Below are 18,994 nucleotides of genomic sequence, written 5' to 3'. Positions count from 1 at the left end.
CCCTCCTGCTCTACATACTACTATAAGCTCTTTCATAACATGGTGCTCCTTTACCTAATCTTTCCACCTTGCATGTAGCCTTCCTTTCCTACTATGATACTCAGTTACACCCATTCAGACCTACACTTTTCACTCTTCATTTCACTGTGGCCCGATTAATTAGGTGTATTTGATTTTATCCATTTCGCCACTTACAAAAGGAAGCTTCTTGCAGCTTCCCTTATTTTCTTATTTTAATTCTTATATTCTAGTACTTCTCTCTGCCTCCACACCAGGTCATATATCAATAACATCCATTGTACAACTAGGTCTTCATATTTTTTATAAAGTTCCCCGGCTATTCCGTCTATATCTGAAACTTTATCATATTATAGTGAGGTTATTATGTTTCTACACCATCTCAGCGCAAACACTCGTTATCATGTTAAAAGTAAAAGACCACTTAAAAATTCAACAAAACCTGAATAAAAATTACCATTAAAGTTGTTGAAAGAGCACAGGATTGAGGAACAGTACTGCTTCTATAAAGTACACTGAACCTTGGCGCCCATTGAGTAACAAAGATGGTAGCAATGCTCTTTGGGAAGTAAGCGCAAGATATAACGTTTTCATGGGCCAGCGTTTATTACTGATGATGATAATGACAATGATGATGTATTCGTATTACAACTGAACTTACAAGGTTCTTCTTGACGAACATCATCCTGTGTCTTTGGTCCACCTACAAGTCTACAACGATCCGTCCATTATCCTGTTATCATCATCCTCTCTCTTCACAGTCAAATCTAATCTGTCCTTTATCATTTTAGGAATAATGAATGGCAACCTGTCTGCTTATACTTATATCGCCAGACATTTCTTTCCTCATCTAACACACACACAAGCAGGAACACGCCACGGGACGTCAGAAACATAGGGTGAAATGTGATGAGACTTTGGAAATCGTATACACATTCACAAGTGCAATCACAATTTACATATCGACCAAATTGATTTATAAGGTTGACAAATCTCCCTTTCAAGGGCCTAGATAGCTCAGTTGGGAGAGCGTTAGACTGAAGATCTAAAGGTCCCCGGTTCGATCCCGGGTCTGGGCAATTACCTTTTTATCCACAGGTGAGAAAACATCTCTCGTAATATCATTCCGTTCAGATCAATATAAAATTTAAACATTCATTTATCTAATTATATACGTAGATTACCCGGTGGATTCTGTTATTAAAAAAAAAAAGAAAAAAAAAAAAAAAAAAAAACGAATGCGGCAACGACAACGCACTTTCTTCTGTTTGGCACTTAGAATATAGGCTATATTACATAAAGCTGACGCACATACAGACACTAATTAAATAACCAACGGTCTTCATCACAATTACATCTCATAAATTCTGCTCGGAGCTTTTGAGTTCCGGGTTCGAAACTAATCTAGTTCTCATTCCACCACTCTGTCAGCCCTCACCACACCGCACGCGAGAACACACAAAGTTTGTCCATAGCTTCATATCTTTATTTTGCTATATTTTATTTTATTTTATTATTTATTTATTTATTTATTTTATTTATTTATTTTTTTTTTGTCATGTATAAGCCGATAGGTTATTTTGTCGTTTTTTTTTTTTTTATGTTTGCTTGCCTGCCAGTCCGCTTTTGGTTACCGTTTTGTTTTTCAATCTTGTCCCCATTGTGATGTGATATTTTGTGATTTTCGTCTTTCTACTTATTTTCATTTTTTTTTTTTTTTTTTTTTTTTTTTTTTTTTTTTTTTTTTAGCCTAATGATGCCTTCTGTGAAGGTTTAACGTTGCAATAAATGAAAAAGGAAATCTGGTGTATCCCTGCTTACCTCATCTATAACTCGGAACCTGTTCTAACACACACACACACACACACACACACACACACACACACACTAGTATATTGTTACAAACGTGTATAAGTAGCAGCCCTATAGGTTAGCACATGAACATGGTATGTGTATGAGGTAGCCCCATGTGAGTACGCATGAATATATTATGAGCACACGAGTGAGCTAGCAATATAGCGTGTGTTGCTCCTTGTTTACGGAGACTGGCGCCGTTATCTATGGCGCTAATGGAGGGGGTCATGACGGTGTCCGTCACGTGTGTGTAATAGTAATAATAATAATAATAATAATAATAATAATAATAATAATAATAATAATAATAATAATAATAATAAACGGTTTATTATTCACGCAGTTTACAAACTGAAAATGTACAGAGGGGGTGGGGAAATACTTAACATTAATCCTAAAGCTAACACACACACCATGGTGGGAATCACGCTGAGTCTGTACCGGTCCGTGCGCGGCACCTTTGGGGGCATTATCTTGTTGTGGTGTCTGGTGGCACAGACCGGGCGAGGCGTGCCAGGCGGCAGCATGTGTCTGAGAATATGTGTGTGTGTAATAATAATAAACGGTTTATTATTTAGGCAGTTGACAAACTGAAAATGTACATAGGGGATGGGGAAAAACTTAACATTAATCCTAACGGTAAGACTAATCTAGGAGGGAAATACTATTGATTGATGGCTTGCACCATGGTGGGAATCGCACTGAGTCTGTACCGGTCCGTGCGCGGCGCCTTCAGGGGCGTTATTTTGTTGTGGTGTCTGGTGGCACGGACAGGGCGAGGCGCGTCGGGCGGCAGCATGTCTCTGAGACGCGGATGATGCAGTAGTCCCTTCCCAAACTTCTCCAGAGCCTCTCGGTGCCTGGTGGATATTCTGGACAGACTCAGGGTGGTCAGGGCTTCCTCATAGGTGGTGTATGCAGGGCCAAGGATGACCCTGCACGCCCTTTTCTGCACACTCTCTAGCTGTAGCTGTTGAGTGTGTGTGAGGGAGGAGGACCACGCTGGGGAGGCGTACATGAGTTTGGGGAGGATGAAGGTGAGGTACACCCCCCTTAACTCATCTGTCGGCGTCCCCAGCGACCTGAGTCTGCGCAGCATGTACAGCCTGTAGGTAGCTGATCTCACGGTGCTGGCGACATGCTGCTTCCAGGTCAGCTGGTCGTCCACCGTGACTCCGAGAAGCTTGGCACATTGGACCACCTGGAGGGGGTGAGGGCCCACTGTGAGCCGGGGAGGGGGCACTGAAAAGTGTGTGTGTGTGTGTGTGTGTGTGTGTTTGTGTGTGTGTGTGTGTGTGTGTGTGTGTAAATAATGTAAGTAGCAAATACCATCAGTAATATTAATAATCAATATGATTCGGAATTATGACTTGCAAACAAGAACAGGTGTAGTTAGATATCGACTGGCAGAGAAGACAGGAGTCAGGGTTTGAGGCACTCTGTGGCACTGAGGGACTGAGAGTATTGAGACCGGGACGCGACAAGACATGTGAGCGAGAGAAAGGGAAGGCGAGTCCGACCCCTTGTAATACTGATCGACTAACCAATGACGGTGCGAGTACCTATACATGAAGAAAAATCTCGATAATCTCTTTCCAGTTGATACGATTCCAAAACAAACCTCTAACAAGGCAGGGCGATGGTGGTATAGTGGTGAGCATAGCTGCCTTCCAAGCAGTTGACCCGGGTTCGATTCCCGGCCATCGCAAAAAATCTCCTTTTTAACATCCAGAACTCAGCAGTCATTCGGAAATTCCTTATATATATATTTTTTTTTTTGTCAAGCAGATCCATATAACACAATTTATTTAAAATAAAGCAGGATGAAGTATGGAGAACAGATAACACAGGTAACACAGCAACCTGTGAGCACTAAGGAAAATATATGCGCCCAACGTGGGGCTCGAACCCACGACCCTGAGATTAAGAGTCTCATGCTCTACCGACTGAGCTAGCCGGGCACGTCACACCTCGCCATTTGGCTTATTAATATACTGAAGGTTTCATTTTCCCATCTCAACAAATTTATCAATCCTATTAGTATTGCTAACGGCTTTAATTCACATGACAGGTTGAATAAGACTTAAATAAATTAGCTTCTCATCATTACAACATGTCACTAAAGAAAAAAAAAAAATTCAAAAATACTTAAAAAAAAAGGAGTATGCGTATTCACTACATGACACGTAAAAGTGTTTTATTTATAGATGCACTGGTAACATTAAGCTTTCATAAGTTTGACATTTTCACAAGCATGGGTATGTATTTGATTGTACATAATTACAAATGAAAAAAATAATTGAAAAATGAAAAAGTATTCACTATAGATCCTTAATATTATACCAGTCTTTTATATGTTACTTTTCTATTACTACTATTTCAATCCTCCACCACAAAAGTCTTAATATAGTATTTCTCGAACATTATCCGAAAACCTCGCAAAGATCAATACCGAGATAATAAAACATTCACCTTTTGCCGTGACCAGGATTCGAACCTGGGTTATTGCGGCCACAACGCAATGTACTAACCACTATACGATCACGGCCACAATGGCACAACATCAATGCAGAAAGTTTACTATTAAATCAAACATTTACTCATTATATTTCTTGTCTTTTCACAAGAAAAATACATAGTTTCATGAAATGGCTCGATTTTTTATCAATTAACATTTGAAAATTTTACATCAAGACATGATGCAGAAAAAGCATCCCTATTAGAGCTCAAGAAGTATGAAAAGAAAACCTCACACAGTGTATACACATACAACTTAAAAATATATCAATATGAAGACTAAGAATTACATGCTACATACAATATATTTATGCAAATGTTAAAAAATATCTGGGCCTGTCCGGGATTTGAACCCGGGACCTCCTGCACCCAAAGCAGGAATCATACCCCTAGACCAACAGGCCATATGGAACAAAATAGTTATGTAAAAATATAGACTCGCGCAAATTTCACAGTAACACTTCGAATACGACTTATAAATATGACACTGCAACATATTATATTCATCTCGCCATTCGTTTCTTACTTGACGGATGTAAAACTCTTATTGCTGCCACAATGACCACCCTTCGCAAAGAATGAAGTGTACGAAGATAATATATATATATATATATATATATATATATATATATATATATAATTTTATTTATATTTTTAAGCATATTTATTCATGGAGGTGTACAAACAATATAAAGATAAGATGAGAAACTCTATACGAATAGTAATCGCTCAACACAAATGAGTAAAAAAAAAAAAAAAAACTTTTTCCGCGAAATCTTTTTGTGCAACAGGCAAGTATTATTTGTCATGAATGACAATAATAATTGGGCAGTCACATACTAGAGGATTTATATGATCTTTAGGTACAGTCCTTTCACATAAAGGCCTCTTGTTGAGCATTTTTTGTTCATTTAAAAAATAACATTTTTTTTTTTATGAGGAACATTACGTGAAAGAGAACAGAAGACACAGGTGTAACAGACTCCGAACAGTTGACAGACATCCATGAATTAACAAATAAAGATGCACACAAGTTTTCTACTAAATTATATGTATAGGTCACGGGTTCAAATCCCGGACAGGCCCTCGGAGCCTTTTTATTAGAGTATCTGTCATCATGATTTCACAAATCTATAGTCAATATCAGAGGTTCTTTTTTATAAAGTTTAGTAGAAAACTCTCTATTAAACTTTATAAAAGGGAACCGGGAACCTCTGGTATTGACTATAGATTTGTGAAATCATGATGACAGATGTTATATATAAAAAAAATAAAAAAGGCTCCAAGGGCCTGTCCGGGATTTGAACCCGGGACCTCTCGCACCCTAAGCGAGAATCATACCCCTAGACCAACAGGCCAGCAATCTTCGAAGCTCGAGTAAATAAATTTACTTTACATGACTAGTTCACAAATGACACACGCATGATGTTCCCGCTCAAGTGAATGTAAATGAACTGTAATGGACACTAATTTTCTTAAATAAGGCAGGCATATACTAACACACGTTGCTGTCAAAGTGCTAATTATTCAATTAATGATCCTCACGCATGTAACCTACAAGAACTTATCACAGTGTTTTTGAAAATAAAATATCAATAAAATTTTACTTAAAGGCACTTCTGTAACAAGTGCACTACGGTAGCGTGGCCGAGCGGTCTAAGGCGCTGGTTTAAGGCACCAGTCTCTTCGGAGGCGTGGGTTCGAATCCCACCGCTGCCAGAAGTTTTCATCTGATGCTTTCCATGATCTATTTAAACCCCACAAGCAAGAACTTAGGAAATTACTTCACTTCTTTTAATATTACAGATAGTTTTCATCATTACAGATATTTTTCATCAAACTGTCATCAGCTTACAAATAATGAACGGTAAATTACGTTTTCTAACATTATATGAACTACTGTCGAAAGAATTAAAACACATCACAAAAATGAATTTAATAACTTTTCTTATTCAGTTTCCTTTCCATGGTTAAGTAGAAAATCACAGGAACACCACAACAACTTCCAGGGATTTCTTATTAAAAATTAAAAAAAAAAAAAAAAAAAAGAGGGGGCGCCCGGGATTGAACCGGGGACCTCTCGATCTGCAGTCGAATGCTCTACCACTGAGCTACACCCCCCACGACGTCATCTATCAATTGATTTGACATAAATAACTTGTGTGTGTGTGTGTGTGTGTGTGTGTGTGTGTGTGTGTGTGTGTTTAATTATTATATGAATTTGAAACTGCTAATGTAATTAAGTGTCACTAAGAGTGATGGTAAAATTTTGAAGATTATTTTTAATCGACAATGACAATGACAATTAAATGGTCTTCTAATGGTGACTTCAACCCGAATGTTTGGAAAATTAAAATCATAAATATCGAAACTGTCAGGCAAGCGTCTTAATTGTCATGATACCCCATCAAAGTTATGTTGGTAAACAATCATTGGAATTCTTTGTCGTTAATGTGGATGAGAGTACAATTATACTACCCCATTATCCAATATGGATGAGCCTGGCCAAGAGTAATATAGTATGTGTTAGATTCAATAGCAAAAGCAATACTGAATTTCATGATAATAAGGCTCTGGTTTTCTTTTAAAAAATTAACATTGAATATTGTAGCAAAATTCATGTTCTGATCTGTGCAGCATTTTTTTTTTTTTTTTTTATTATCATGAATGATAATCACAATCTATATTCATTCTCTCTCTCTTTCTCTCTCTCTCTCTCTTGCACGCAAGCGCGGTTGGGCACGCTCGAAAGCTCTCTCTCTCTCTCTCTCTCTCTCACACACACACACACACACACACACACACACACACACTATTTTACTGCATAACTAGTGTTGTCATTTGTACCAAGTTGTCAACAGTCAACAGTCTCTTAGTAAGTATTAAGTAAAAACAGATCTTTAACCTATCATTGTTGATGAACAATTCAACAAGTCTCATTGTACTTCCTCATGCAGTAATGGTGTGGACCTAAATACAAAGTTGTACTACATTACTGACAAATCTACGGTAGAAAGAAAAGAACTATTGATCCATTCCCAGCTACTTTAGCACAACGTGAAAAAAAGTACATCACTAACAATATCTATTGAAAACAAAATAATGGTTAATCTTAAGCTTGCTACGGTTAGCATTTTAGCCTTAAATGACTCAAAACGAAAGTATGAACCGATAAAAGATCGATTTCGACGAGGATGGGATTCGAACCCACGCAGGGAGACCCTATTGGATTAGCAGTCCAACGCCTTAACCACTCGGCCACCTCGTCATGCCTTTACTTTGCTGTCATGTTTATTCTTGTCTTGCATTTCATGACCGTAAAAAAAAAAAAAAATGTTGATTCACATACATATAAACTCAGATTAAAGACAGCATAAAATCTTCACTATACTTCTAACTCATTTTATATTATGATTTTATTATCACATAATACAGGAAAAGATCACTTCGACCGTGACAGGACTCGAACCTGCAATCTTCGGATCCGAAGTCCGACGCCTTATCCATTAGGCCACACGGCCATAAGTATACATTCAAGAACTAAAATTTATATATTGAATGCGATGATATTCTCATGATATCTGAACACTTCAATGTTAACAAACATTTCTAATTTTAGTCCAAGACAAATCCATATGCTGAGGTTCGATCCATACGCCGAGGCAATCGATCACGATTGTGTAAGGGACACCTTTATGTTTATAAGTGTAAATCAAAATTTGAAAAAGGAGAATGTGTTTGCGTGTGTGTAGGGAGGGAGGGAGGGAGGGAGGGAGGGAGGGAGGGAGGGAGGGGGAGAGAGAGAGAGAGAGAGAGAGAGAGAGAGAGAGAGAGAGAGAGAGAGAGAGAGAGAGAGAGAGAGAGAGAGAGAGAGAGAGAGAGAGAGAGAGAGAGAGACTAATTACTGATTACACAAGAACGCCATAAGCAAAAATAACAAAAATCAAAGGTATATCATAAGGTATCACAACATGAAAACTGCCCAAAGTATCCACTAGAAACATACAGCCCTCATTAAGTCCACTCAGAATGCCGTTTCTGAAAAGAACAGGATTATAAACAAAGGTCTGATTAGTTGAAAGAAGTGAGACACAACTAATGAACTAGCTATGGAATTTATGACATATTTCCTCGCTGCTTTTAGACATTATGATGCTTGTTTGAAAATAATGTGCTTGCAATATCTGTGTCATAAATTTTAGTGCTGACTCCGTTTTTATACTATAATGTATGCAAACATGCAAGTAGATTAAAAACTGGAAATAAAACTAGCCCTCTCTAGTTTTTTTTTTTTTTTTTTTTTTTTTCTAAAATGTAAAATGGGCATTGCCCAGACCCGGGATCGAACCGGGGACCTTTAGATCTTCAGTCTAACGCTCTCCCAACTGAGCTATCTAGGCCATATTTATATATAATTCCCATTGTTTTACAACACTGTGATGGTAGCATTTCTATAAGGAAAATATAATTTATGCCACCTAATTTCCATTTGTAAGTGAATCACTAGTGAATCCAGCCTTATTTGGTACTAGGGGTGTTGGTTGTACCTGTCTCACATTGAGTCACGTTCACAGCTGACACGCATATGACTCCCATCTCCCTCTCTCGCTCCTGCTATAATCTTAATTATCCTTTTTTTTTTTTTTCTCAAAATTCTGAGTTCCTATATGCGACTGCTTTTTTTTTTTTTCCTTTCTTTTTTTATGGGTTTCGGTTTGATGATGGAACAACGTCCGGTACACATTCACTTTGATAGCGCACATAGGCCGTGCGGCGCTGCCGCCCCTGTGTGCTTGACACGTGAATCTCCAAGGCCGCGCCCTGCTGGCCCAGGTCAGGGCAGGTCACACCGGAGTTGAGATGGTAAAAACGCGGACGGGTATAGCCAACATTCTGAGTACCAAGTCTGGATGCACTCTAGCAATATTTCGGTCTTGATAATCTGACGAAAATAAGAGCTTTTCTATTAAAAGATGATGATTACTGCATTTGCTTTCCAAGTGGCATAAATTCTGCAATGTGAACATAATTTTGAGTATATATGTATAAAAGGCATCATTGCGATGGCCGGGAATCGAACCCGGGTCAACTGCTTGGAAGGCAGCTATGCTCACCACTATACCACCATCGCATAGTTAACATTCTTAATATTAATTTATATAAAATGCGGCATATGCATTAATTGACATACAGTTCTACACAAATACTGCACTAATACAAGGCGTGATCTGCATGCTTGAAGGCCTCTTTACCGTCTTCCACGGTTGTTGTTAAGAAGTAGAGGTACCTGTAAGAATAGGGTACTAATAGTAACAAGGACACCGGTTGATGCTAGGTAACTATATCACATATTACTAGTTAGCAGTATTAAGTAGGAAATGCGTTTATATCAATCTCCTTCAGCAACATACTTCAACGGCCCGTTGGTCTAGGGGTATGATTCCTGCTTTGGGTGCAGGAGGTCCCGGGTTCAAATCCCGGACGGGCCCAGTATTTTCTCAAATTTGTTTGTAATGACCCACTTTCTTGTAATATATAGTACCTTTCAGTGCTGCGGGGCAAGTGGTTTCCATGTGGAATGTCAGCTTGTACAAGAAAACATGAAATCCATAATTTTTTTCATGCATTTTCTTTTATTATTTTCTTTTACATACAAGTAAATAAAAAAAAAGGTTTTATGAAGAATGAATCTGCAAAGGCATGTGAAAATACCATACAAGATGCATTAACTTTCAAGTGCAATCTTTAGAAAACAAGACGGGCCTGTCCGGGAGTTGAACCCGGGACCTCTCGCACCCGAAGCGAGAATCATACCCCTAGACCAACAGGCCAGCGTTCCAAGAAGGGCTTATGTACACCTATTTGGTTGAGTCTTGTCAAGAAAAAAGGCATATATATATATATATATATATATATATATATATATATATATATATATATATATATATATATATATATATATATATATATAATAAACTTGAAAATTGTCTGTGTTAGCAATACATCAATATTTCACCATATATCAAAAGAAACAGTTTTGTTTACATACCTCTGAGGAATTTAAATGTTGATTGAGATTCATAACAAAGGAGTATGATTCCTCTTCACAAAGAACACACATCGATATCTTCATGTCTTCAATGTTTCATTAAATCAACAGCCACACGTAGGTTAGAGTATTCAATAAAACTGTTGTTCTAACACATTTATTGAATAAATTCGTGACAGCGTTTAAAGTTGTCTTGACAGTCAAAGGAAAATCGATGGTAGGAATGAAAGTATTTCTAACAGGAAGCACTTTCCTGTGTTTGGTTCGAAGAATGAGGAAAATAATTCCATAATAGGGGCATATAGAGAGCTGTACCTGAAAACTACCTGCAATTCTAGACGGAATCTGCATTTCGTTCCTAGGACCTTCCCGGCCGTGATCGTATAGTGGTTAGTACATTGCGTTGTGGCCGCAATAACCCAGGTTCGAATCCTGGTCACGGCAAAGGTCAAATATTTTTCTTATATATCCTTCACAAGTAACTAACTACCTACACATTTTTTTTTTTTTTTTACTGCAAACTAGTACAGCAAACACTAAACGTTCATGGCATATACTAGGCGCATCTACCAAAATCTACAGAAATAATAAAATTTGAAGCTTTCAAGATACTTGCATTACACACACACACACACACACACACACACAAACAAACATACGTTGCCCTCCGCTCAACCGCTGAACGCGTTTGTTCACCTTTGTATACGTTTCTCCTTCTGGGTGCCTTTTCATCTATGAAATGCAATCTAATAAATATTTTCCAAAATACACGTCGGGCCTGTCCGGGATTTGAACCCGGGACCATCTCGCACCCGAAGCGAGAATCATACCCCTAGACCAACAGGCCGCTTTAAAAAACTTTTCTTCCCTCTTTATTTTTTTAATCAATGTTTTTATAACTTCTTAAGCTGTTTTGGTGACGTGGACCGGCATTTTTCGTTGTTGTTACGTGCATTACGGCACCTTATGTCCATCGTAATGACTCTTGACATAGGACTGATTAGCACCGGTAATAATACACGATGTGAAACTGATCTCAGCGAATACGTAATGATCAACGGTGGCTCAATTACACACAACTGTGAAGTGTTCACCGTGATGGCTGCGCCCACACACCCAAGTCTTATAATTTTATGTACCGGAGTCGATGACCCATCACGTTACATAAAGAAAGCAATCTCTTCAAGTATTCAACCTTCTCCATTACCGCACACCTACACATGCACTAAGTGTTCAATGCACGTGATGCCTACTTTCTGAAAACGTGAACAAGACTCCTTTGGGTAGCATGGCGAGCTACATTTCTTAGAAGGATAACACGAGATAAACCCTACACTGTAAAGTTTATTACGTAGTAAACTGCAGCATTCATTCATGAAGCTCGTAGGAGTAAGCGTTCCTTACAATTTGTGAGTGGAAGAGAAAGGGTTTGCTTGATACTCTGGCCCATAATCATTTATTAACTTGAGAGAGTCTTCTATCCAGCATCACACTCGTATAGTTTGATGGGAAAATTATAGATGACTTTTCTCTTTAAATAAAACACTCGTCACTGAAGCACAAATTTTGAAACCCTTTGTTGTCAAAGACAATTTTCAAAGACTACAATGATGACTAGTCAGGTTTTCTTTTTCCCAATGACAGTAGAGAATTGTTGTAAAAAAAATAATAAATAAATAAAAAATAAACGCCCAAACAGCTTCCACTTGAGACTAGCAAAAGTAGTCGAGATATGGAGCAGAAATGTGAACCTTAATACTGCATGAGTCTGTGTTTTCGTCATGCAAGGCACGCTGCATTACTACCTACATGGTGTGTGTGTGTGTGTGTGTGTGTGTGTGTGTGTGTGTGTGTGTGTGTGTGTGTGTGTGTGTGTGTGTATAGAGAGAGAGAGAGAGAGAGAGAGAGAGAGAGAGAGAGAGAGAGAGAGAGAGAGAGAGAGAGAGAGAGAGAGAGAGAGAGAGAGAGAGAGAGAGAGAGAGAGAGAGAGAGAGAGAGAGAGAGAGAGAGAGAGAGAGAGAAGAGAAGAGTAGAGTAGAGTAGAGTAGAGTAGAGTAGAGTAGAGAAGAGAAGAGAAGAGAGAGAGAGAGAGAGAGAGAGAGAGAGAGAGAGAGAGAGAGAGAGAGAGAGAGAGAGAGAGAGAGAGAGAGAGAGAGAGAGAGAGAGAGAGAGAGAGAGAGAGAGAGAGAGAGAAGAGAAGAGAAGAGAAGAGAAGAGAAGAGAGAGAGAGAGAGAGAGAGAGAGAGAGAGAGAGAGAGAGAGAGAGAGAGAGAGAGAGAGAGAGAGAGAGAGAGAGAGAGAGAGAGAGAGAATCAACGCCATCCTGAGCCGCGTTGCAGCCTGGGGAAGGAAGTGGCAAGTAAAGTTTGCCGCTCACAAAACCCAGCAGCTCACAATCAACAGGACAAGTAGAGCCCCGCGCCTCACGTTCAACGGGGAGACACTGACGCCGCGGGATGAGGTGGAGGTGCTGGGGGTCACTTACGACCGTAAGTTGACCTTCAGAACCCACGTGGAGCGACTCACCAGAGAGGCCTCGGGGAAGCTGGCATCCTTGAGGAGAATCTCCTACCTCCTTGACGCCAAGGGACTGGAGTTACTCTACAAGGTGCAGGTCCGCTCCTCCTTGGAGTACGCCTGCCTGTCTGGGGCGGCGCGGCAAACAAGCACCTCGCTCTCCTGGACAAGGTGCAGGACCGAGCGGCGAGGCTCATCAGGAACAGTGAGCTCGGCCTTCAGCCTGCACTGCACACCCTCCAGCACCGGCGAGACGTGGCGGGCCTCACCGTCATGTTCAAGATGCAACAGCAACGGGTGCCGCACCTACAGGCTCTCCGACAGCCTGCCCGATATGCCGAAGTCACTACCAGAGCTGTCACACGCGCCCCTGGGGAGCTGCTCCAGCCCAGGTGCAGAACGTGGCACCAGCAAAGACAGTTTCTGAACACATACATCGGCTGGTGGAACGCGTTTGTTACCGTGCAGCCAAGTGTTGAGGGCTGGATCAGGCAGCAGTTCAAGACTGCAGTGAATGTGTGATTGCCACAGACAGACAAAGAGAGGCTTTCAGATAGAAGGCATTAACAGTGACTTCTTTAGCCTAAATTGCTGTATTAAATATGTAAAGTATATGTACAGCAACTCTGTAAACACATATGATGTAGATTTGTATAAATAAAAAAAAATAAATAAAAAGAGAGAGAGAGAGAGAGAGAGAGAGAGAGAGAGAGAGAGAGAGAGAGAGAGAGAGAGAGAGAGAGAGAGAGAGAGAGAGAGAGAGAGAGAGAGAGAGAGAGAGAGAGAGAGAGAATTAAACAAAATAGATGCATATGGATCTTGGTGTGTGTGTGTGTGTGTGTGTGTGTGTGTGTGTGTGTGTGTGTGTGTGTGTGTGTGTGTGTGTGTGTGTGTGTGTGTGTGTGTGTGTGTGTGTGTGTGTGTGTGTGTGTGTGTGTGTGTGTGTGTGTGTGTGTGTTTTATGTAGGGGGACACTGGTCAAGGGCAACAAAAAACCAACAAATTAAATAAAAGCCCACTGAGATGCCAGTCCCATAAAAGGGTCCAAAGCGGTAGTCAAAAACTGAAGGATAAGTGTCTCGAAACCTCCCTCTTGAAGGAATTGAAGTCAAAGGAAAGTGGAAATACAGAAGCAGACAAGGAGTTCCAGAGTTTACCAGAGAAAGGGATGAATGATTGAGAATACTGGTTAACTCTTGCATTAGAGTGGTGGACAGAATAGGGGTGAGAGAAAGAAGAAAGTCTTGTGCAGCGAGGCCGCGGGAGGAGGGGAGGCATGCAGTTAGCAAGATCAAAAGAGCAGTTAGCATGAAAATAGCGGTAGAAGACAGCTAGAGATGCAACATTGCGGCGATAAGAGGGAGGCTGAAGACAGTCAGTTAGAGGAGAGGAGTTCATGAGACGAAAAGCTTTTGATTCCACCCTGTCTACAAGCGCGGTAGGAGTGGAACCCGCCCAGACATGTGAGGCATGCTCCATACATGGACGGATAAGGCCCATGTACAGAGTTAGCAGCTCAGGGGTGAGAAAAACTGGCGGAGACGTCTCAGAACGCCTAACTTCATAGAAGCTGTTTTAGCTAGAGATGAGATGTGAAGTTTCCAGTTCAGAATATAAGTAAAGGACAGACCGAGGATGTTCAGTGTAGAAGAGGGGGACAGTTGAGTGTCACTGAAGAAGAGGGGATAGTTGTCTGGAATATTGTGTCGAGTTGATAGATGGAGGAATTGAGTTTTTGAGGCACTAAACAATACCAAGTTTGCTCTGCCCCAATCAGAAATTTTAGAAAGATCAGAAGCCAGGCGTTCTGTGGCTTCCCTGCGTGAAATGTTGACTTCCTGAAGGTTTGGACGTCTATGAAAAGGTGTGTGTGTGTGTGTGTGTGTGTGTGTGTGTGTGTGTGTGTGTGTGTGTGTGTGTGTGTGTGTGTGTGTGTGTGTGTGTGTGTGTGTGTGTGTGTGTGTGTGTGTGTGTGTGGGTGGGTGGGTGTGTGGGTGGGTGGGTGGGTGGGTGGGTGGGTGTGTGTGTGTGTGTGTGTGTGTGTGTGGGTGTGGGTGTGTGGGTGGGTGTGGGTGGGTGTGGGTGTGGGTGTGTGGGTGTGTGGGTGGGTGTGGGTGTGGGTGGGTGTGTGTGTGTGTGTGTGTGTGTGTGTGTGTGTGTGTGTGTGTGTGTGTGTGTGTGTGTGTGTGTGTGTGTGTGGGATGGAGTGAATACAAGAATTGTGTGTTGGAATACGTACACTTAAAATTACTACCAATACGAAAAATTCAGAAATACTTTCAACTCGAACATGAATATGAGTGCTGGATGGAAGTATTGGTGAATGCATTCGTGAATACTTTTCGTTGAAACTTCCTGATACAATACGCAACATCCACTGCAGTATTTGTGAAGCTACCACATGTCACATAACTAAAGAACAAGATATCAATCATATGCTGCAGTATGAGAAATTTCACTGTAGGCAATGGAAAATATACGGGATCTTAAAGATAACGTAGAGGTGATTGTGAACACTTTGAGGTTTTTGTTCCTGACTTGGACAATATTTTATTTAGGAGATAAAATGATAAAACTAGAAGAAATATTACACGTCCATTGTCCATGCGCAGACCACACTGGACATTCCGCACAGTTATTATTTCGCTTGTCTTCGTAATGACGTAATTTAAGTCAATAATAAGAATAATATTTATCAGGTAACGATTTACTACCTAAGGCCAAGACAACAAATTACGCTCGGAATCCCTCGCTCTGCTCCCTCACAATTATCACTCACTCACAAGCGTCTACTAAACATCAGCACCATTATTTCTGCTTTGATTTCATGCACCGCAATCATCATGAATCATTCTTGGCAAATAATAAGTTTTCACGAGTATACTGTTGTCATTATATATAATACTTTGCAATGGGATCAGGCACATATTCACAAGGGATCATCACGGCTGTGGGTGGAAGCTGTGTGTGGGAGCGCCTCACTACCACACCGTACATCGCCTGTCGCACTGCTCACATGGCACCGAGTTCACTGTAACCTCCGCTACACTCCTTAATATCCATGCAAGGGCAACAAAAGACTTTGTCCAACGAATGAAAATGATGTCTGTGCTGGGATCCTACATCAAACGGTATATTACGTAAAGAAGAAACAAGAAATGAACAAGAAGAGTAAAAAAAAAAAAAGATTAAGAAACAAAAAAAGAAGAAAGTTCATAAAACACCACCCAAAATGGCGGAGGGTGGGGGGAGGGTAATTCTTTAAAAAGTTGTTCGGGTATATTAATTATATCGTATAGTAGAGGAATAAGTCAGTAGCAGACGTAAAGACAGAGGTTCCAGAGCCCCCCCCCAAACCAGAGTGGGTGACACGAGATGTAGAAGCACATATTGTTATTCGTAAGTAGAACTTGAAAGTTTGTGTAATACATTCTAGGAAACTGATTATTTGGTGAAGATGAAAGGAGGAAAATTAATAGAATTCGTAGGATGTTAGTGTTAATTTGATGTCTAGTTATAGCATGTTGCATATTGCGTTTTCTTGTGTATGGCTTTACTGATATGAATATCGACGTTCTATGGTATTGTATCTGAGTTCCATTTTGTGATTGAAATGATTGGAAAATAATGCGCAAGTCGCTTGAGAATAATCTTGTACTTAATTTTAATTAATCAAATAACGAAAATATCATTGTCTAACATCACCCTTGAGGCCACCTCTACAATAACAGCTCTAATCTTGCCTGCAATATTGCAAGCACATTTGCAATATCCATCTAATAACAATTACCTAATGCGAATATTGTGCAATATTGTACTCGAATGTATTCAAATACGAATACCGAATGCGGATACTTCATCCTCATCATCATCATCATCATCATCATCATCATCATCATCAGCCATTTGATGTCCAATACGTTTGCCCTAACGCAATTTGTGTGTGTGTGTGTGTGTGTGTGTGTGTGTGTGTGTGTGTGTGTGTGTGTGTGTGTGTGTGTGTGTGTGTGTGTGGTGTGTGTGTGTGTGTGTGTGTGTGTGTGGTGTGTGTGTGTGTGTGCAAAGTACATGAATAGTAACCAAAACAGCACTAAGCAAGGCGTCGCGAGCCCGCCGTCACACTGGCCCGCACACACACCAGTAACTGGTCCCATTGCCCGCCACGCACCTCGCCTCGCATGAGCTACACCGCTGAGTAGGCTGCACTGCACTATCAATTTCTTCCCTTACAATGTTCTCTGAACATACAGGACTTGTCTCAGGCTGTATCCACAATTTGTAGCATTTTTACGTTATTTATTAAATTCACCGAGTTTAAAAATTTGCGAGATTCTATTATTAATATTTACTATATTCACGTTGTAGCGATCTTGAATGAAGGTACCACACGACACCGGTGTTGCGAAGCTAGCGATCAGTCAATCAGCTACATCATCCCAAAGTATTTGTCCACGTGTCTGAGTACAGAGGAGAGCGCCAGACATGTCCTTACTCTTCATCCTGTCTGCTACCTTTGCTGTCTCTGGCTCTAGTTTTCAATTTTCCAAGATTTATAGATTTACATTTTTTTTTTTAAAGTGTGTGTGTGTGTGTGTTGTGTGTGTGTGTGTGTGTGTGTGTGTGTGTGTGTGTGTGTGTGTGTGTGTGTGTGTGTGTGTGTGTGTGTGTGTGGCGAGAGAGAGAGAGAGAGAGAGAGAGAGAGAGAGAGAGAGAGAGAGAGAGAGAGAGAGAGAGAGAGAGAGAGAGAGAGAGAGAGAGAGAGAGAGAGAGAGAGAGAAACTCAATAGTGCTACGAATCTGTATCCATGTATAAAAAGGGAATGTTTATCTGTGGTTGTGTCTGCCAGTTCACGACCCCACGGCTGAATCGCTGGACAAATCGAGTTGAAATTTTGCATGGGGTCCCGTCTTCCTTCAACAGTGAAGCGACATCAGCTAGCTCTGTCCCGACCCCCACAAACCATTATTTGTTTCCAGTCAACCAAATGCCAGCCATTATTTGCTAGAAGTAGGTAAAACTAAGGAGCCTGCAATTTCAATTAAGGAATGACACACACACACACACACACACACACACACACACACACACACACACACACACACACACACACACACACACACACACACACACACATGTAAAGTTGCCCGGGTCACTCCTAAATCATTCCTTAATTAAAATTGCAGGCTCCTTAGTTTTACCTACTTCCAGCAAATAATGGTTTGTGGGGGTCGGGACAGAGCAAGCTGATGTCGCTTCACTGTTGAAGGAAGACGGGACCCTATGCAAAATTTCAACTCGATTTGTCCAGTGATTCAGCCGTGGATCGTGAACTGGCAGACACAACCAGACAGATAGACATTCCTTTTTATACATAGATACAGACTGGTAGCACTACTGAGTTCTCTCTCTCTCTCTCTCTCTCTCTCTCTCTCTCTCTCTCTCTCTCTCACACACACACACACACACACACACACACACACACTACACCTTCGTGACGTAATATTATTAATATTATTATATTACACTTTCATGACGTCACCAGCCGGGCTACAACACGTGACGCTGCATTATCACACATTTAAATAATAGCAGAACAAAATTGTGATACTTTTAGACACATTTCAGGCGAGGTGGCCGAGTGGTTAAGGCGTTGGACTGCTAATCCAATAGGGTCTCCCTGCGTGGGTTCGAATCCCATCCTCGTCGAACGATATTTTCTTTCACCTAATGCCCCATTAATGACGCAATGCAATCACACTTCCTGGACACGGGGCGAGCAGCGCGTGACATCCACTCGTGCCCCACACAGCCCCCCAGTCTCGCGTGCTGCTACCACAACTCGCCATCCACATTCCAAATAATATATAGTCTTTGGGCATCATAAACGAAACAAGAGAACACACACACGGACTTGGGCTCGCAATATCTCAAATGTTTCCTTGACTACTTTCGTGAACGTTACATTGTAGTTTTCACAATTCTAGTGACAGTTTAACAAACATTCTGCATCATCACTGCGAGAAATACTCATGACAAAC

General features: G+C 40.7%; 17 non-coding genes across 17 annotated transcripts; 6 read left to right on the top strand and 11 right to left on the bottom strand.

The window, feature by feature from the left end:
- The first annotated feature begins 1,024 nt into the window (after window positions 1–1,024).
- Window positions 1,025–1,097, top strand: Trnaf-gaa (transfer RNA phenylalanine (anticodon GAA)). Its single transcript has one exon. It is a non-coding gene; the product is annotated as a tRNA-Phe (tRNA).
- A 2,411-nt stretch (window positions 1,098–3,508) lies between these two features.
- Trnag-ucc (transfer RNA glycine (anticodon UCC)) lies at window positions 3,509–3,580 on the top strand. The gene has a single exon. It is a non-coding gene; the product is annotated as a tRNA-Gly (tRNA).
- A 180-nt stretch (window positions 3,581–3,760) lies between these two features.
- Window positions 3,761–3,833, bottom strand: Trnak-cuu (transfer RNA lysine (anticodon CUU)). The gene has a single exon. It is a non-coding gene; the product is annotated as a tRNA-Lys (tRNA).
- Window positions 3,834–4,348: 515 nt separating this feature from the next.
- Trnah-gug (transfer RNA histidin (anticodon GUG)) lies at window positions 4,349–4,420 on the bottom strand. The gene has a single exon. It is a non-coding gene; the product is annotated as a tRNA-His (tRNA).
- Window positions 4,421–4,721: 301 nt separating this feature from the next.
- Window positions 4,722–4,793, bottom strand: Trnap-ugg (transfer RNA proline (anticodon UGG)). Its single transcript has one exon. It is a non-coding gene; the product is annotated as a tRNA-Pro (tRNA).
- Window positions 4,794–5,675: 882 nt separating this feature from the next.
- Trnap-agg (transfer RNA proline (anticodon AGG)) lies at window positions 5,676–5,747 on the bottom strand. Its single transcript has one exon. It is a non-coding gene; the product is annotated as a tRNA-Pro (tRNA).
- Window positions 5,748–6,026: 279 nt separating this feature from the next.
- Window positions 6,027–6,108, top strand: Trnal-aag (transfer RNA leucine (anticodon AAG)). The gene has a single exon. It is a non-coding gene; the product is annotated as a tRNA-Leu (tRNA).
- A 330-nt stretch (window positions 6,109–6,438) lies between these two features.
- On the bottom strand, window positions 6,439–6,510 carry Trnac-gca (transfer RNA cysteine (anticodon GCA)). Its single transcript has one exon. It is a non-coding gene; the product is annotated as a tRNA-Cys (tRNA).
- A 1,065-nt stretch (window positions 6,511–7,575) lies between these two features.
- Window positions 7,576–7,657, bottom strand: Trnas-gcu (transfer RNA serine (anticodon GCU)). The gene has a single exon. It is a non-coding gene; the product is annotated as a tRNA-Ser (tRNA).
- Window positions 7,658–7,837: 180 nt separating this feature from the next.
- Trnar-ucg (transfer RNA arginine (anticodon UCG)) lies at window positions 7,838–7,910 on the bottom strand. Its single transcript has one exon. It is a non-coding gene; the product is annotated as a tRNA-Arg (tRNA).
- Window positions 7,911–8,716: 806 nt separating this feature from the next.
- On the bottom strand, window positions 8,717–8,789 carry Trnaf-gaa (transfer RNA phenylalanine (anticodon GAA)). The gene has a single exon. It is a non-coding gene; the product is annotated as a tRNA-Phe (tRNA).
- Window positions 8,790–9,448: 659 nt separating this feature from the next.
- Trnag-ucc (transfer RNA glycine (anticodon UCC)) lies at window positions 9,449–9,520 on the bottom strand. Its single transcript has one exon. It is a non-coding gene; the product is annotated as a tRNA-Gly (tRNA).
- Window positions 9,521–9,806: 286 nt separating this feature from the next.
- Trnap-ugg (transfer RNA proline (anticodon UGG)) lies at window positions 9,807–9,878 on the top strand. Its single transcript has one exon. It is a non-coding gene; the product is annotated as a tRNA-Pro (tRNA).
- A 270-nt stretch (window positions 9,879–10,148) lies between these two features.
- Trnap-cgg (transfer RNA proline (anticodon CGG)) lies at window positions 10,149–10,220 on the bottom strand. Its single transcript has one exon. It is a non-coding gene; the product is annotated as a tRNA-Pro (tRNA).
- A 590-nt stretch (window positions 10,221–10,810) lies between these two features.
- Window positions 10,811–10,882, top strand: Trnah-gug (transfer RNA histidin (anticodon GUG)). The gene has a single exon. It is a non-coding gene; the product is annotated as a tRNA-His (tRNA).
- Window positions 10,883–11,212: 330 nt separating this feature from the next.
- Trnap-cgg (transfer RNA proline (anticodon CGG)) lies at window positions 11,213–11,285 on the bottom strand. Its single transcript has one exon. It is a non-coding gene; the product is annotated as a tRNA-Pro (tRNA).
- A 7,295-nt stretch (window positions 11,286–18,580) lies between these two features.
- Window positions 18,581–18,662, top strand: Trnas-gcu (transfer RNA serine (anticodon GCU)). The gene has a single exon. It is a non-coding gene; the product is annotated as a tRNA-Ser (tRNA).
- The last annotated feature ends 332 nt before the right edge of the window (window positions 18,663–18,994 follow it).

This window comes from Scylla paramamosain, chromosome 31, assembly GCF_035594125.1.
Source record: "Scylla paramamosain isolate STU-SP2022 chromosome 31, ASM3559412v1, whole genome shotgun sequence".
Taxonomy (NCBI): Eukaryota; Metazoa; Arthropoda; class Malacostraca; order Decapoda; family Portunidae; genus Scylla; species Scylla paramamosain.
This window is presented reverse-complemented; position numbering and strand designations above follow the sequence as displayed.